Here is a 12017-nt window from a genome sequence, read left to right as displayed (position 1 = left end):
CCATGCCACATTATTGATGTTATCTACATGTTTTATGCACACTTTATGTCATATTCGTGCATTTTACGGAACTAACCTATTAACAAGATGCCGAAGTGCCGATTCTGTTTTCTGCTGTTTTTGGTTTCAGAAATCCTAGTAAGGAAATATTCTCGGAATTGGACGAAATCAAAGCCCAGGGGCCTATTTTTCCACGAAGCTTCCAGAAGTCCGAAGGAGAGACGAAGAGGGGCCACGAGGGGGCCACACCCTAGGGCGGCGCGGCCCCCCCTTGGCCGCGCGGCCTGTGGTGTGGGGCCCTCGTGCCGCCTCTTGACCTGCCCTTCCGCCTACAAATAGCCTCCGTGACGAAACCCCCGGCACGAGAGCCACGATACGGAAAACCTTCCAGAGACGCCGCCAACGCCGATCCCATCTCGGGGGATCCAGGAGATCGCCTCCGGCACCCTGCCGGAGAGGGGAATCATCTCCCGGAGGACTCTACGCCGCCATGGTCGCCTCCGGTGTGATGTGTGAGTAGTCTACCCCTGGACTATGGGTCCATAGCAGTAGCTAGATGGTTGTCTTCTCCCCATTGTGCTATCATTGTCGGATCTTGTGAGCTGCCTAACATGATCAAGATCATCTATCTGTAATTCTATATGTTGCGTTTGTTGGGATCCGATGAATAGAGAATACTTGTTATGTTGATTATCAAAGTTATACTTATGTGTTGTTTATGATCTTGCATGCTTTCCGTTACTAGTAGATGCTCTGGCCAAGTAGATGCTTGTAACTCCAAGAGGGAGTACTTATGCTCGATAGTGGGTTCATGCCTGCATTGACACACAGGACGATGTGAGAAAGTTCTAAGGTTGTGTTGTGCTGTTGCCACTAGGGATAAAACATTGATGCTATGTCTAAGGATGTAGTTGTTGATTACATTACGCACCATACTTAATGCAATTGTCTGTTGCTTTGCAACTTAATACTGGAGGGGGTTCGGATGATAACCTGAAGGTGGACTTTTTAGGCATAGATGCAGTTGGATGGCGGTCTATGTACTTTGTCGTAATGCCCAATTAAATCTCACTATAATTATCATGATATGTATGTGCATTGTCATGCTCTCTTTATTTGTCAATTGCCCAACTGTAATTTGTTCACCCAACATGCTGTTTGTCTTATGGGAGAGATACCTCTAGTGAACTGTGGACCCCGGTCCAATTCTCTTTACTGAAATACAATCTACTGCAATACTTGTTCTACTGTTTTCTGCAAACAATCATCTTCCACACAATACGGTTAATCCTTTGTTACAGCAAGCCGGTGAGATTGACAACCTCACTGTTTCGTTAGGGCAAAGTACTTTGGTTGTGTTGTGCAGGTTCCACGTTGGCGCCGGAATCCCTGGTGTTGCGCCGCACTACATCCCGCCGCCATCAACCTTCAACGTGCTTCTTGGCTCCTCCTGGTTCGATAAACCTTGGTTTCTTTCTGAGGGAAAACTTGCTGCTGTGCGCATCATACCTTCCTCTTGGGGTTCCCAACGAACGTGTGAGTTACACGCCATCAAGGGGCTAAAAGGGCCCTATTGAAAAGAGAAAAAACTAAATATAATTCTACCCATCCTTTTAAACAAGAGGGGGGTTCTTCTTATCTTCGAGCTTATCCGATGTGCCAGTGGCTTTGGAAGCGTCACTGGTTTCATCAGGAGTTCTTGCGGCGAGTGCCGGAGTTTTGTTTTCTTCTATAATGGTCTTGCCGTCAGCTGCCGAAGGTTTTACTGTCGAAGCTTCCAGAGCAAGATCAGCCGGTTTCTTCTTCAATTTCTTTACGCGTTCATCTTCCTTGTTATCGAGTGCTGACGATTTTGAAGGGAAGTCGTCAGGTTCTTGCTTTAGTCCAAACTTGGCACCAATCCTCTGAAACTCGCGATAACAATTATCTGAGCGTGAAAATTTTCCATAGACTGTGATGTTTGTTCCATTGTTCCCAGACATCTTGAGCTTGAGGTACACATAATGTGGCACAACCATGAACTTGGCATAAGATGATCTTCCGAGTATAGCGTGGTACTGTGATTCCCAGTTTACTACTTCAAAATCAATCTTTTCCTTCCTGAAGTTATCGGGTTTCCCAAAGACATAGTTCAAGTAAACTTTGCCAAGAGAGTACGCCGTTAAGGTGGGGAGGATCCCGTGGAAACAAGTATCTGTTTCTTCCAGCATCCTCATCGTAATTCCCATGTCTTTGATTGTGTCGAGGAATATCAGATTTAATCCGCTTCCACCGTCCATGAAGACCTTGCTCATTTTAAACCCTCCAATTTGCGCTTCGACTACTAAGGCAGCGTGCCCTGGCTTTGGAATTGTCATCGGGTGATCTGCTCTGCTGAATAGAATGCTCTGAGATGACCAGTCGATGTATTCAGGAATATTAGCCATGATACTTTCTGCGAGGTTGATTTCTTGGGTGAGCTTCTTCATCTCCCTTCTCGAAACACCAGTTCTATGAATCATACTCATTTGTCCACGTGGTGGCGGTAAAGGCTCGTTAGAGTTGTGAGGCTGGACCTGCTGAACCTGGTGCTGAGGTGGCGGTGGTGGTGGAATTGGCTGCTGCTGCTGCTGGATGAGCTTCTGCATCTCGATGAACTATCGACAGTCTCTGAGGAGATGACTTGATTTCTTCTTGTTGTCTTTAGAATCGATGTACGCGTGCAGGTAGCAAGGGGCATTTATCCGCTCAGCGAAGGGTAACTCAGGGGTCCTCTGAGGCCGTGGTTTGTAGTTGCCACGGTTCCCAGAATTACTCCGATTGCCATCCTGTCGATCATCTTACCTGTCTTCATACCGATCATCTCGTCGATGAGAATATCCTGCGGCTACCAAGTTGTTGTCATCATAACTGCGGTCTTTCCTTTTCTTACGACGATCTCTTCGACCACCCGAATCATGCCTCGGCTGATCATCGTCTTCGTCATCACTGCGTGGTCGAGGCCTTCGCACGTTGTCTTCGCCATCAGCCCAGCTGTTGGCAATTTCCATTAACTTGGTTATGGTCTTCGGCTTCTTGCGCCCAAGCTCCTCTATGTAGGTTTCACGTCGAATACCATCGCTAAAGGCATCGATTTCTCTGTCGACGGAAACATCTTCGGCAGCGTTCAGGAGTTTAGTGAACCTTCCAATGTATGCACGCATCGACTCCTTCGGCTTCTGCTGGCAATGCCGTAATTCTTCGATCCCAACAGGCCTTTTGTATGTTTCTTGGAAGTTTTTGACGAAAGCGTCTACCAGATCATCCCATGACTTGATGGAACCCTTCGGCAGGCCTCTCAACCAGGCCCGTGCCGAATCCTTCAGGTAAAGTTGCAAGCACTGCATTGCAGCTATCTGATTTCCTTTGCGTAGGATCACAGTCTGCAGATAATCATCTATCCAAGACCTCGGCTCCTGCTTCCCGTCATACTTAGCGGCATCAGTACGAGTAGGTTTGAACCTTTTGGGTGGCATTGTCTCGTGGATCTTATAACTTAAACAATCAACTCCTCTCATCTCGCCATCGTACTCCTGGCTTTCTTCTAAGGCGTCACTATCGTACTCCTCCCTTGCGGCTCGCCGTCGCCTGGCTTTGTCGATTCTACTCTAGGTGATTTCGTCTTGGGCGTCCCTTGAACGGTGCTTCGAGCCGCTGGCTTGACGCGTGGATTTTTTCCTTTCGTGGAACCAGACTGCCTCCCAGGATTGCCAGGCTTTCCAGTGCACCCCGATGGGCTTGAGCCATAGAACCTTCGGGTCGTTGGTTAATAAGGTATGCCGCGAGGTTGGCGGTTGCTCCTTCAACGGTTTCTGGCCTTAACATACCCGAAGTGTCCGTGGTCATGAAGGACTTGGATAGGTTTGATGTTATTTCTCTAGCATCGTCCTCCGAAAGTCGGGACAGCCTTGATCGATGCTTTCCTGCGCCTTGGCTGCTTCGGGACGCGCTTCCTCGTGAGCCCCTCCGTCGTTCACTAGATTGGTCTGCTGCTATCAGACGCCGTTCGAGGGTGGCCTGCTCGTTCGATAGTCGCTCCCGATTTTTCCCCAAAATATAGCGATAGGCATTAAGGGTTCCAACTGAAGTTCCGGCGGGAAGTGGCGTGTTGTTGAATACAGCTGCCCGGGCTGCCGCCCATTCTTCCTCCGCGATGGTGTAATCGCTGTTGTTGTTACTGGCACTATTTTCAAAGTTGCGTTGCCTGCTAGAGCGGGGTGTAATCGCTGTTGTTGTATATATACATATTTTATTTATAGATATATCTGTATCTAGAAAAAATTTAGCTAGCAGCTTTTTTGGGATGGAGTGAGTATATATCATCTACATTTCAATCTTGTTTAAAAAACGTGCCGCACAAAAAATATACAAAACACGCTGCACCAAAACATGTTGCACAAAAATATAAATATATCTACAGGAAAATAAGTCTAGATACATCCATATTAGCGATAATTAATATGGATCCACGGAGGGAGTATTTATATCTTCAATTCTTCATCTAACTAGTGGAGTACAGTCATATCTTTGTATGGAATACGGTACACCGCGATAACGTATGTTTTGTGTGGAGTAGTATCTTTGCCGTATGAAAAATTGGTTCCAGCAAGTGGGCATAGAATAGACACTGATCCCGACGTGCATCTAACAGCTCAGACTCACGTTGTGAACGTAACGCGTCGCAGCTGCTCATTTGCACTTCACCATTGACTTACACGAGCATTTTCCCGTTGAATTGGACTACAACGCGACTGGTTTACTCCGCTATCTCTCCCGCTGCTTCTTCCACTTGGCCCCAGCTCCCACCGGAAGCTCGAGTACGCAGCAGCGGCTTGCAAGCACACAGCGCGTAGCGTGTTGTGCCGAGGTTTTTTGTTTTTTAGCATGGTGCCTTAGGGTTTTGATTACCGGGTTTCCGAAGTACCTGGTAAACAGTCATACCGAGCAAAAAATTGCAAAATTCGAACTTTTTTTATATTTTAACCAGAACGCTTGGTAAATGGTCATATCAAGAAACTTTAATTGAAAATTTGATTTTCAACTTTTTTTGGTAACCCCTCAGAATTTTCCATTAACCACGGTAACCGGAAATCCTGACCCCCTCGGAATATTTTCCTATTGAGAACCAAAACCTTGGTTGTGCCTGAAAGTGCCACATCCATAAAGACTATTTTTCGCACAATATTTTTCGGTCCCCCATTACATGAGAAGAATAATGCTACGCTTGGGACATATTTTATGCGAAAACAATACAAATGCATTAAATGACATTGATGTGGGCATTACCCTTCGGGTAACCAAAGTTATGCTACCTCCTACGGTTCAACCAGGGGCCCATGAAGATCGTCTACCAACCAAGGTGGGCCGATACATCGGTTCCAAAGAAGGGTTCTTGATGAACAAGGCAAGAAGACGAAGGATAAGAAAAGTTTAGACATAGAACTCTTTGTAAACTAGTCGAACCCGAACAAGACTCTCAAGACCTGGCCTGCAATATAAGGGTCAAGAGAGGGTCTGCCGAGAGACACACAATCACCACAGCTAGATTCACCGCAAGCTAGAGCTAGGTCATTAGAAATCTTAGCCTCTCGACGAGATCTTAGTCATAGCCTTCGGCTACCCCATTGTAAACTCGATAATTTCGATAATCAAGATCAGACAAGCAGAAAGTAAGGGTTTTACCTCATCGAAGGCTCCAAACTTGGGTAAATCTCTCTCCCTGTATGTTTGGTATCCGATGTCTCATGTTAGCCTGCAGGATTCCGTCAATCCTAAACCCCAAAAGGTGGTTATTGCCGAGGAGCACCCTCGTCAGACACCCAAATATACTCGTTGAATCATGTGCAAGATTTTAGACTAGCCATAGGGTATCATAGATAGTATCATGATTTCTATGCATGCAAAAAACTGATGTGCACAATCTTTACTATTAAATGGGAGTTGGTCGTTTGACACTCAACGCACTTTGGTGGTCGTCATTAAAACAATCCGGACCCTCTAATCTATTCTCCCTATCTTAGCTTCGTCCGATCAAGTCACACCTCAAATATCTCCACGCACAAATTAAGTATGGTATAAAAATCAGTCACGGTATCTTTGTTGTCAACGCAGAATAATTATGGTAATATCAAAATATGGTAACATCAATTATGCTCCAGACTTGGTTCTCCTCAATCACGTACAAATTAACTAGGCAGTCACGTAGGCTGTTGTCAACGCTGAATTATGGTAACATCAAAATATGGTCGTCATTGGAAGCATCCTGTCCACCCAATATAATCTCTTGATATCCGCTTAATATCCGATCGTCTAATCTAATTACAAGCCAAGTCTCCCCTCCTTCCCTTTGTCAGCGCATACTAACAATCATAGTATCTCTCCGCATAAATGGATCATGGTATCGTGAATCTATCCTGCCATCTCACGGTACCATCTCAGAACCATCTCACGGTACAAATTAGGAAAGATATATATCAATCACAAGCTGGTGCTTCTATCCTGCCATCCCGCAATCAATTTGGAATGATACCTTTCCTTGCTCCGAAAAATAAAATATCACAACCATATTTGCTCCTATCCTACCGTCGTACCAAGGCTGCTTCCTTTCTTCTGCCCCGTCCGCTAGGTCTCCAAGCCACCGCCTCGAGGATTCAAAAATGCCATCATCCTCCCATGCAGTAGACTCCTTGTCCTCTGCCTGTAGTAGCAGCCACGGCCACCACCGTGGCTTCGCTAGCCAACTTCCCGCGGCAACGACAAGCAAGGTCACGAGATGGACGACGGCAGATGCACTGACAGATTCAGCTCCGGCGGACGCTGCATTCCCTGCAGGTTGGTTTGTTTCCAATCTGATACCAACCTACTCAATATCTCCTTCAACATTTACAACAAGCTGGCTCCTTTCCAATCACCACTTCCTCTTGCTTCTCTTAGACTGCAAATTGTTTCTTGCTTGATCCTAATCCAACCTTTGTTTTCACCTAAATGATGATGATGCTACAGAGGTTATCGAAGCAGTACCTTTCCCTTGGACAAGCATCACCTCCCAGTTTACAGCCAGCGCCTTCTTCAGCGCTCCAATGTGGCTGCTAAAGCATCACATGCCAAGGCTCTCCATTCAACAGGTATGAAATGGAACAAACGCCACTGATCTTCTTCATTTACATGATCATGCACAAGTGCTGTTAATTGAGTGCTGTTTAGTGTCATCTTGGACTAAAAACGTATATTGAACAGTGAGGTGTTATCTTTGAATAGATTATGGTTAGGTCATGTAATACGAGGCACAAATAACAACTTCATTTCTAAATTAACCATGTATGAAAGAGATGTACTGAAATCTGTGTCTCATAACATATACTTCATATGATAAAATAATGTTGGATCTGTTTTTCATGCCGACTAATGAAAAGTTCAGGAATATAGATCGTAATTTATTTTTTACTACTTGTCTACAAGTGGTATACAAGAAATAAGGGAACGGTTGTAGATCAATTTGCTCCTTTCAATACATGTCTTGGGAAGCTGGTAAATTCTTAAATGTGCATCTATTGTGCTGTGAAGTAATACTGGCATAATAGCAGTAGATTGACTTCCTCCATTGCATCGGATTCATGTCTGATTAGGTTTTCCTAATCTTTATATTTGGAAACATTATCAGAAAAAGTCAGGGCTACATCCTTGTTGGAATCAGACAAACATGGCATATGCGCAACACAGAAGGATGACAGCTCTTTGCAAGTCGAGGAGATCGGTCGCTTTGAAGAGGTGTTCTCGTATATATATTCTTTCTTTGACGTGGGTTCTCGTATATATTATCCGTATCTGTTACGGTGGAAGGAAATCACAGCTGATTCGTGTTATATTTTAGGGTCTCAGACGTGGGTGTACCCTTTTTTTGCAGGTAAATATATCCTTTGGAATGCCCCGTGCAGGTCTTGTTCCTGCGAAAGCTCCTTTGAATTGAGCAAGATGTTGATACGTCTGTCTATTTCATTTGGCCAAGATTGACGTGAAGCTATTTGCTGCTATGATTTCTAGGCTTTTGGAAGCAACTATTACTGAATCACCTGCTTATAAGTATTAGCTCTATTCTAAAATATAAGATATTTTGATAGACTATTTTTTTCTACTAAAACATCTTATATTTAGAAAAGGATGTAGTATTAGAATTACCATTTATATGTTTCTTGAGAACAAGCAAAATACTTGGATAACTTATAATTAAGTTGTTGCATTTGCATATATGCCAGAATATCACCAGCCTTAGATTTCCTGTTGACTTCAGAGTCATGATTTTGTTTAGAAGGTCTCTTGTCATGATTTTCTTTCCTTGTGTAACATCAAACCTACAAATCTGGATATTCAATTTATTTTCTTTCTGTCGGTTGATATTACATCCTCAGATATTAATATTTAACTATTTTGGTGAACTCTGATGTTGAAATTGATACTTGGGAGACGTGACTGAAGATGCTCTATTTTGGTGAACTCTGATGTTGAAATTGATACTTGGGAGACGTGACTGAAGATGCTCTAAGAGCATCTCCAGTCGCGTCCCCCAAACCGTCCCCCAAACCGCGCCGGATTGAGCGTTTGGGGGACGTGTTTCGTTCGTGCCGCGTTTGGGGGACGTCGCTCCCCAGTCGCGTCCCCCAAACAAAATTTCGCAAATTTTAAACTTAACTAGATTCGATTAGATTCGTCCAAACTTACATAGATTCGAACGAAATTTGACTAACTTTAAAACTAAACCTAATCTAGAACCACTTGCGGCGGCCGGAGGCGTCGTAGTACTGCTGGAAGTTGTACATCTCGTCGGTGACGACCTCCTGCTTGACGCGCTCGTCGACGGGCTCGTCCACGGGCTCGTCCTTCACCAAGCCGCTTGGTCCTGCCTCGCCGTCGTCGGTGAGGTCCACCAGCGGCTTGCCGGAGTCGCGGATGGACATGGCGATCGCCGCGTCCAGGTCGCCCCTCCAGGCGTCCTTGTCGTCCATGGACGCCAAGAACGCCGCCCGCAGCCCTGGGCAGTCCTCGGGGTCGTCGCTGCTGGCGATGAGCCGCTGCTGCCGCTCGTACTCCGCCAGCAGCGCCGCCTGCGACGCTTCCTCCGGCTCCTCCGGCTCCTCCTTCACCTCCGGCTTCGGGATGAGGAGGGCGCCGCCGCGCCTCCCTTGCTGCCGCCCGCTGCCGCTACCGCCACGCCTCGTGTTGACGGGCGTCGCCGGCTCCTCCTTGACCTCCCGTTTGGGGATGGTGTAGGGCGCCGACCGGTACGATGAGGACGGCGTCGATCGCGCCGGTCCCGAGGAAGAAGAGTGCGAGGAGGACGAGTACGTCGTCCTCCTCGGCTGCCATTGAGGAGACGGCGGCGGCGACGACGGCATCTCCAGCCTTGGAGCGCCGTTGCGGAGGCCGCGGATGACGTTCTCGAGGGTGCGCCCCGGAACGCCCCAGAACAGGGCGCGGCCTTCCCTGTTCCAGCTGTTGGGCCCGCCGATGAGGCCGGTGGTGTTGTGCATCTCGACGTCGTACTTGGCCTTGAAGTACGCGACCCACCAGTCGTCGTTGTCCTTGGCCGCCCATGTCGGATCCGCCCGCTCCTCGGCGGTGAGTTGAGCCCGACGGGCCTTGATGGCGTCCCTCCATTGGTCCGTCTTCGGCTTCGGCGGCGGCGGAACGCCAATGCCGTTCACGGCCATCTTCCAGCCGCCGCTGCTTGGCAGCCGCATGTCCGGCGGGACTGGATACCGGGCGTGGTACAGCGCCCACGCCTCCGCCACGGTGAGGCTGCCGCGTCCGAAGCCGTTCGCCGCGGCAATCTTGCGGGAGGACGAGCTCGACATTTTTTGAGCGGCGAGGAGAGGATCTGGGAGGGGGGAGGCGGCGGCGACGAGAAGGATTATGAGCGGCGATAACTGCAGGGCGTCTTAAAACAGCGGCGGCAGCGGGTGGTTGCACGCAATAACTCCGGCGCGGACGGCCACGCGGCCATGCACGACGAGACGCGTCCCTGCGTCGCCTGGGAAAACAGGGACGCCATTAACGTCGCTTGACCAAAGGTAGGCGACGGGGTTTTAGCCTTCCGTGCCGCTGACGGGTCGGCCCCGCGTCGGTTGGCCTCGGTTGGCCTCGCTTTTCGTTGTGTCCGGCGTCCCCGGAGCGTCCCCTGTGGGACGGGGACGGGCTCGGGGCGCCGGACACCGTATAGGGGCGCGCCGGACAAAAAAGGGCTTTGGGGGACGCGGCTGGAACGTATTTTCTGTCCGGCGCGCCCCAAATCCCTTTGGGGGACGGTTTGGGGACGCGACTGGAGATGCTCTAACATCGCAATACGAGTTTGTACTCGTAGGTGTGATGTGTATGAAAGACTTGAAGCCATCTCTAGGATCCGAGCAATTTGGAATCTTATTTAATAAGAGATAATTAGATAAATTGTTGTTTTGTATGCTTATGTTGTTCAATTATAGATTTTTATTGAACTATAATTTAAGAAAATCATTTTCTATGGAATACTATGTGGTTATCTCTTTCTGCACGTTAAATTTTATGTATATATGTGTTGCAAAAAAGAATTTAAAGAAACCGTAGCAACGCACGGGCATTCCACTAGTTAATGATAAGATGTGTGATGCTGGTATCATAGATAAATACTACTACTACCTCCATCTCAAAACTTAAGGCTTCTATTATTTTTGGAAAGCTAAACTATATCAAGTCTGACTAAATTTTTATCAAAAAACATTAACATGCAAAATACAAAATCAATATTCTTAGATAGATAATAAAATAGATTTTCTTATGATATCTATAAAATATTATATTTGTTAATAGATTCTTCTAAAGGTTTGGCCAAATTTTACTTGGTTTGACTACTTTTAAAAAAGTCTTAAACTTTGTGATGGAGGTAGCATAGCATAGCATGCAAAACTAGAAAAATTAATGTCAAATAGATCTTGTATACAGTTTTGATTTGAGATTATGTAAATCAATAAACATAATGAGATTACGATAATGGTAGTATCATATAATTTGTCATGTTAACTATTCAACAATAAATTTTCATGAGGCGCTAACTGTTTATATGTTTTTTTTCCCGAAAGCAACTTCTCAGTAGAAATGTTGAATGTCAACGGTAATTTGCAGATGTGAAATATGAAATAGATCATTATTGCCAGTAATTTGTCCATTTGTCGGTAGGAAACTTCAGCTTTGGCAATAATTTGCCACGTTAACTATTCAATAATAATTTTCCACTAGGCAGTAACTACCTATACTTTTTTTCCAAAAGCAATTTTTGGGTAGAATTTTTTAACGTCGACGGTAATTTGCCGGCATCAACTATGAAACAAGCCGTTAACTACAAAATATTAATTCTTTAAGGGCACATATTTGTGCGATGGTAATTTCCCAATGGTGTACAAGGGCGATCATTTTTACATGAATCTTCGGCCTCAATCGTAATTTGGGATAGTAATTACCCGTTAGTAATTCTTCACCGGTGCATAACTCTTTAGTGGTAATTCTGAAAAAAAATCCAATATTCGGCACCTCCTTTTTCAGGGAAAATAATGTTGTCTTCTCCTACGGTACCATAAAAGAATTATACTTACTCCATCCATCATCCGCCGCTCTTTCACCAGGGAAGAACACTATTACCTTGTACTACGGTGCTATTAGAAAGATATGCTTACTCCATCACCAGCTACCTCTTTAACCCAGAGAGAATGCTACCATTTTCTTCTGTAGCAACTACGAAAACAAAAATAATCCACAATCCGTCGCCTCTTTTAGTCGATGATAATAGTACTACTGCCTTCTTTTCAGTATTTATGAATAAACTTGTTCCGTCGTACGTTACATCTTTCAACCAGTATGGGTTGTCCTCGCTTCGGGCATCGCAACTATTGTGTAGTGCTAAGGGCATCTCCAGCGGGCCAATCAAAACCGGTGACGGTCCGTTTCTGTCAGTTTGGATCAGCCCACGGATAGGATGT

The sequence above is a fragment of the Lolium perenne genome, chromosome 2 (assembly GCF_019359855.2).
Source record: "Lolium perenne isolate Kyuss_39 chromosome 2, Kyuss_2.0, whole genome shotgun sequence".
Taxonomy (NCBI): domain Eukaryota; kingdom Viridiplantae; phylum Streptophyta; class Magnoliopsida; order Poales; family Poaceae; genus Lolium; species Lolium perenne.
Note: the sequence above shows the minus strand (reverse complement) of the source record.